This window comes from Limulus polyphemus, unplaced genomic scaffold (genome assembly GCF_000517525.1).
Source record: "Limulus polyphemus unplaced genomic scaffold, Limulus_polyphemus-2.1.2 Scaffold5999, whole genome shotgun sequence".
NCBI classification, from domain to species: domain Eukaryota; kingdom Metazoa; phylum Arthropoda; class Merostomata; order Xiphosura; family Limulidae; genus Limulus; species Limulus polyphemus.
The window spans coordinates 17,166-24,437 of NW_013671609.1; the positions used below are offsets into that span (position 1 = coordinate 17,166).

At 31.2% G+C, this 7,272-nt stretch overlaps 1 long non-coding RNA gene across 4 annotated transcripts in view; it reads right to left on the minus strand.

Annotated features, from left to right (window-relative positions):
• LOC111089355 overlaps nt 1-6,772 on the minus strand; it is a 12,316-nt gene extending 5,544 nt beyond the window's left edge. For 2 of the 4 annotated variants that reach the window (XR_002613628.1, XR_002613625.1), the window contains exons 1-4: nt 6,310-6,556; nt 2,961-3,051; nt 486-546; nt 118-208 (exon numbers count right to left, since the gene is read on the minus strand). This is a non-coding gene — a long non-coding RNA (uncharacterized LOC111089355). Of the gene's footprint in view, nt 1-117; nt 209-485; nt 547-2,960; nt 3,052-5,394; nt 5,451-6,309; nt 6,557-6,681 lie in introns of those variants that run through there. The other 2 variants (XR_002613626.1, XR_002613627.1) reach the window with 2 other exon arrangements.
• Nucleotides 6,773-7,272: the final 500 nt, after the last annotated feature.

Below are 7,272 nucleotides of genomic sequence, written 5' to 3' on the forward strand. Positions count from 1 at the left end.
AGACATAACACCAGCTTGGAAAAGGTTAAAGATACACCACACAGACAAAAACTCTAATAACACTATGTATTTTATTAATCTAACAATCTGGAAAGTAAATATTAAACATACACTTACCATACTGTTATCAAACAACTGTTCAATAAGACACTCGATGTCTCAATACTACAAACACAGCAATCAGTGTCATTGTTATAGTTGACAAACCCTGGTATTAAATAAAAGATTTATAATTAGTTCACTTTTTCACTAAACTAAAAATATCCATCAAGCTAAGGTAGAATCACTGGTCATAGTACGAATACCGATTGTCTCCACCAATCAAATCAGTAATAATCTCTAATCATTATTGATCCCATTCATTCTAAATCAATTAACAGGCAACATTTAGAATATCATAGAGAAAAATAAGTTTCTAACTGAAACATTAGTAATACTTTTCTGAAGTTTCTTTGATTCAAAAAAAATTTCACAAATTCACTTACCTAATTTCTTCATCATCTTTTACAATATTTCACGTCTAAACCAGAGAACACTGATGTGTTCCTAAAAACAGAAATAACACATGAATATTAAAATTAAGGATAGTTCTCCAACAAGTCTTTCAGCAGACATAATCTGGTGTTTAAAATTGTCACTGCCATATCTCAATCAAGACTTTATACAAATATCAAATCTATCCACCAACAGTCATGATTCCAGTTTGACGTACTGTAAGATGGACTGGCTAGCTCCAACATAAAATTCATTGACTTAGAACAGTCTTAGGTCCTTCTGTATTCTATATTATTTCAATCTTATATTTACCACTTCAGTAACTCTAAGAATGTGTTTCAATCTCTATAATTATCTCAGCAGAAAATAATTGTTAGAAAAACTCCAACAAAAATTGACCAAATATGACTACGCTTTATTAAAGTACCAGAGCAAAACAACCAAAGCATGTTTAAGTTAGGGTTTTTATGTGAGATATTTCTCAGTCTTTAACTAAATTCAGACTTACTTAATTCAAGTAATTTTGGAAGATAATGTAATTCAGATCCTAATATATCATCCAAATCAGATCATAAGTATATACTTTATATAAAATATTTGAAAACATTTATAAAATATTAAGTTGAAATAGTATTTACAACTTGTAAGACAAATAATATCATTCAACATCACATGTCCCCGAGCAGCTATAACAGAATGTTCAAACACGTCCTTTATCATATATATATTACCTCATACTGGTAAACAGACATTGTATGTGAAGACATCTGCACGACGTTCTCATACAACTGACCTTCATTTCTAAACATCAAAGGATACATCACTTTTTAAAGTCTAAATGAACACTTGTCACTGAAACCATCAAAGTTAATTTTTCTTGTTTTTTTAATCTTCTAACTTTCAAACATGCAAAATCAAGGCACGAACAAAGTCAGATATTTTGTGAGTGCGACTTATTTTTTTCATACATTATTAAAGTCCTAACATCGGCTGATGAACAAGACAGTTAATTAATCCTTATTATACATTCTCGTCAAAAATAAAAACAAGAATCTCAGAATAAAAGTAAGTTTCGGTGAACATTCTAACACCATACGAAAACTCATCATATCTAACAAAGGTTCTGTTTCACATAAACAAACTCTAAATTCATAGGAAGTCCACTAACATAAGTAAATATATCATAATCACTTTATATAATAAAGAAACTCTCAATAAAAAATACATTTCTACTGTTATAATGTGTGTTTGTGTTCAACGTGTCAGGGAATGATGATATTTTATTAAACTTGAAATATGTTTATGAGAGTTTAAAGTATTCGTACTATCTGACCCTGCTGAATGAGAATAACTGAATTTTATGTTTGTATATAAATTATATAAATATATGTATATAATATAAATATGATATTAATTGTTCAATCTTTGTTTGAAAAACTATCTCGTGCATTAATTGGTAACATGTGACTTTATACTGTCTTTAACAGGGGATATGAAAATACAGTATCCTCTTTGTACTTCCCTGACACCTGGTGTGATTTTTTTGTCTTTTACATTCATTGATTGTTGTTATATAGAGGTGAATATTTCTATATATACTTCTGATACAGATGTATTGATTAGACTGATTTCATCTATATATATCGCAACTTTAAAAAGGAAAACGTCTGCAGTATTAGTTACTTAAAACTTTGGATATATTCTACATATAAAATAGTCCGAATTTTTTAAGGAAAAACATTTCCAATGGAAATCAAATATGACTATGATTTAGGTGCTAAAACCCACAATATCCCAAACCCCACTATCATTTATAATCTACAACAGTTTGTAGGTATCATAGTTAAACTCCATTTAAAATTCTATGTAACTAACTCTCTGAATTTGGGTGATTAAGTGTTAATGTTAAGACCTTTTACAGAATTACATTCAGAACAAAATACTAGCCTACTTTGTTGAAAGAAACGTTACATTACACATTGATAAAATTAATGTAAACAGATTCACAATAATCTTATCTAATTTATAGGTTACCTCTATACCCCTTCATCAAATATTTACAGCTGTTTTAAAAAGATGACCCCCCCCCCTACAAAGAAAATCCACAACAGGATTTCATTATTTTAAAATTATAGGTGAGAGAATTTGTAAAGTGACAGAAAAATTAATTACTTAAAAACATTACAAATTTAGTTATTTATCGAAAAGAAATATTGATAAAATTTATATCAAAACAACATTCTTAAACTAAATATTTCATTTACTGTTTATATAATGTAGAAAGATATGAAGGGAGGTGGAAGATTACAGATTTTGATGTCGTCCTAAGCTATCTAAAAGAAGACATAACACCAGCTTGGAAAAGGTTAAAGATACACCACACAGACAAAAACTCTAATAACACTATGTATTTTATTGGTCTAACAATCTGGAAAGTAAATATTAAACATAAAACATACACTTACCATATTGTTATCAAACAACTGTCCAACAAGACACTCGATGTCTCAATACTACAAACACAGCAATCAGTGTCATTGTTATAGTTGACAAACCCTGGTATTAAATAAAAGACTTATAATTAGTTCACTTTTTCACTAAACTAAAAATATCCATCAAGCTAAGGTAGAATCACAGGTCATAGTACGAATACCGATTGTCTCCACCAATAAAATCAGTAATAATCTCTAATCATTATGGATTCCGTTCACTCTGAATAAATTAGTACGCAACATTTAGAAAATCATAGCACTAAAACTGAGAAATACTACAGACATGGAGTCAAATTAGGGACTCGTAGGTTGAGAAAATAATGTAGACATTATTTCCAGCATTATTTGGGTGCTACTATACCGAGCAGTCTACAAAGATACTAACATCATCATCACTGTTTTAATTATTCACTAAAACAATTTCTTGCTAAATATCTCTCCTCGTTTTTATTCAGCAAATAATAATAATTTAACAAGTTGTGTGTTCCAAAAGAGTACTATAAATTTAGGTTATAATTGTGCTAGATCTAATTGTTAGAATTTATTTCATTCCGATTATATTTGCCCCAAAACCTTTATGTGATGGTATTTGGTACTTTATTAGTTTTAAAACGTTATTTATAATAAATGGTGATGAGGATAGTATCTGGGTGGATCACATGCTACAATGTAAGTACCTTTGTAATCGACTGAATTTGTTCAAAATAAATAACAAAGAATAAACACGTGTACTGGTGCGTAACTGCAACAAAGGATAAACACGTGTACTGGTGCGTAACTACAACAAAGAATAAACACGTGTACTGGTGCGTAACTACAACAAAGGATAAACACGTGTACTGGTGCGTAACTACAACAAAGAATAAACACGTGTGCTGGTACGTAACTACAACAAAGAATAAACACGTGTACTGGTGAGTAACTACAACAACGGATAAACACGTGTGCTGGTGAGTAACTACAACAACGGATAAACACGTGTGCTGGTGAGTAACTACAACAAAGAATAAACACGTGTACTGGTGAGTAACTACAACAAAGAATAAACACGTGTACTGGTACGTAACTACAACAAAGGATAAACACGTGTGCTGGTACGTAACTACAACAAAGGATAAACACGTGTGCTGGTGAGTAACTACAACAAAGAATAAACACGTGTACTGGTGAGTAACTACAACAACGGATAAACACGTGTACTGGTACGTAACTACAACAAAGAATAAACACGTGTACTGGTACGTAACTACAACAAAGGATAAACACGTGTACTGGTACGTAACTGCAACAAAGAATAAACATGTGTACTGGTACGTAACTACAACAAAGAATAAACACATGTACTGGTACGTAACTACAACAAAGAATAAACATGTGTACTGCTACGTAACTGCAACAAAGAATAAACATGTGTACTGCTACGTAACTACAACAAAGAAAATGTAAAGTTGATCTCAAAGGACCCTCTTGAAGACAAAGTTTGTATCATCAGACTTAATGACTGGCTTCCATAAATGTCACAGTGTAATGTAACAAAAGTTGAGCAGTAACAAATCAATAATGTTTCTTATGTTTGCTGTAACCCAACCCACCATCTGAAATTGGGGCCAACTGAGAGATTTTTTTTTTTGAGATTATGACCTGTGAAATTATTTTCACCAATTTCTGCTGATATACTGACCCACCTAACAAAATTTCTTGACTTTAAATTTTTATTATAATTACTTTTTTTTTTAAATAGCCATATTATAGTTAGAATATTTTTTGAAAATTTGTGTAGTCCACAACAACGTGGGAGGGCATCACTCAATTACAAATCACCATCTCAATGCTGATTGGCCAATGCATGGTTTATCTCATCCCCACGACCTTTAATGCTAAGCAATAAATACATGACCTAGCAGGGGAGAATTTACTATTTATAAGCAAACATCAACAAGATGGCAATTGCAGGTCTGTTCAGTGTATCATTTTTGAAAAATATTCTCACAGACTTACGAATAGGATAAAAACAAATGAATTCAATTTGATACATTCACATGGAGGGAAGTACTTGAAGATTTACTTGGCGAATGAGATGAAACGGAAGAACAAACCATAAAATTGAAGGCAACCGTCAATCCAACTTCACCAATTGAGGTCGATATGACCAGAAAGTGTGTGTTACTAAAGAAAATGAAATTTCTGTAATTCTCTTCATAGAATAAATGTTGACAGTAATTGTAATCATGGTTTAACATGTTATGTTTTAGGTAATAACAGAACTAGTGGTATTTCCAAACTTTTTTTAGCCAACTACATTTTAAAATTAGTTTAGGGTTACAGTAAAAAAAAAAATTTTAAAGCCTGGCCTAAAATAATACAATACAGTCTAATTCAACATAAAAAGATGCAGTAATATGCTTACTTTGTTAGGTATACATGACATACGTTATTCAACAGCCTCCTGTGCACCACTGTTTGCTAGAATAAGGTGATGCAAATAATGCAACTAAAATGTACAACAGTGACACACAGTACAACAGTCACCAATTATTCACAACACTTAAAAGCACTATCTTAACATCAACTATTTAAAAATAGCAATAGCTATATGAAATAGTACTATACACAGTGGTAATAAACATTGAATATAAACTTATGATTTCAGATAATTAAAAGAAACAGTAGAAAGAATTACCACCCTCATATGAGTAGGGAAATTACTACGGTAACTGTCCACCGTTCAAAATTTGCTAAACAATAGTTGCAGAGACTCGTGAAAAGACAGAAAACTTGAGTAACGAGATGCAACACCAAAATCGGGAACCTTTAATGTGGCAGTTTCCAATTAATGCAAGAATTGTAGCTTTCAACTAACGAGCATGCTAGGAAAACACAGAATTTTATGGCTGGAAGTGACGGACTTAGAAACTTTTCCAGCACGACAAAATTAAGGAGATCAAATTAAAAGTACCCTTTCAGGTTTTTTCAAAAATTCTGTGTGATCCCACACTGCTGTAGATACCACTTGCAATAATTTTATAATGGAATCATAATAGATATTTGTAGCTCGAGCAAACTGTCAACAGTAAATCTCTAGCCTTGTTTGCTTACTTTTGTAATCCCTATTTGCAGATTTAAAATTCCCAATTTTTAATTATGTTGTATGTTGGCTTTGTTAATGCACAGTAATGGGCAAATATATGCCTAGAGTAAGATACAACCCCCACTAAGCACATACAACATTTATCCAGTAGAAAAGCAGCTTTTTCAAATAAAACAAATACATCTAAAACATCATTTTAAATAAAGCTTTGTATCTTTTAAAGTAATTACTTACCAAGCCAGGTGGTACAACGTCAACGGTGGCTGCTAAGTTAAAAGTAAAATGTTGTTTCTTCGGTATTTCGGCATATTATTGGTATTGTGGTAATACTAGTAGTATTGTACTAGTAAAGTGGTATGTAGGCTACTAGTAAGTTCAAGTTCATTGACTTAGCTTAAGTAGGGATCTACACTTAACTAAATCATAAAATAAAGTTTAGGCCTAACATTAATGGCGTAACGAGTTACCCCTAAACAAAGAAACAGTGAAATACGAAAAACATTAAACACAAGTCGATCTTAGTAATAAAAATATAAGCTTACTAGTATTAAAGTTTATAATTTTAGGTTATAAATAAAACGTAGTAAATAATAAAACAAAGCTTACAAAATACACTTCGAAATCATTAACTCTTCCAAACATGTAGCAAAATGGATACAAAACAATCGTGAAACCACTCAATTGCACTAACACGTGGCACAGACTAGTTCTGAACTGGGTGTACGAGAACTGCGATACTACTTGCCCTATTTTTCTTAATTGTTTTTATAACCACACAATATTAAAAAATAATATTATATGTAATTAAATTGATTTTTCTGAAACTCTGTATATTTAAAACTTTCAATATTAATTAACATTTTTTATGAGTCATTGACTGAGGTTGTTCACTACTACTAAAACACTACTTGGATATTTAAGATTAATTTATTACCAAAATATTTTGAACTAGCTGGAGTACCCGTTCCCTGGACGGAATTTGTGAAGATTCATGATTAATAAAAAGTTATGTTAGGACATGAAAATTTGTTTTCCTTATATGTAATTGTAAAAACGAAAAAACGTCCATAAAAACTGCAAAACACAAAATGTGAAACCGCAAATTTGCATGTATCTCCGCACAGACTCAACAAATCATCATGCCAAATTTGGTAAATATCCATCAGCAGGGGGCGAAGTATTGGTAAAAAACGCCCA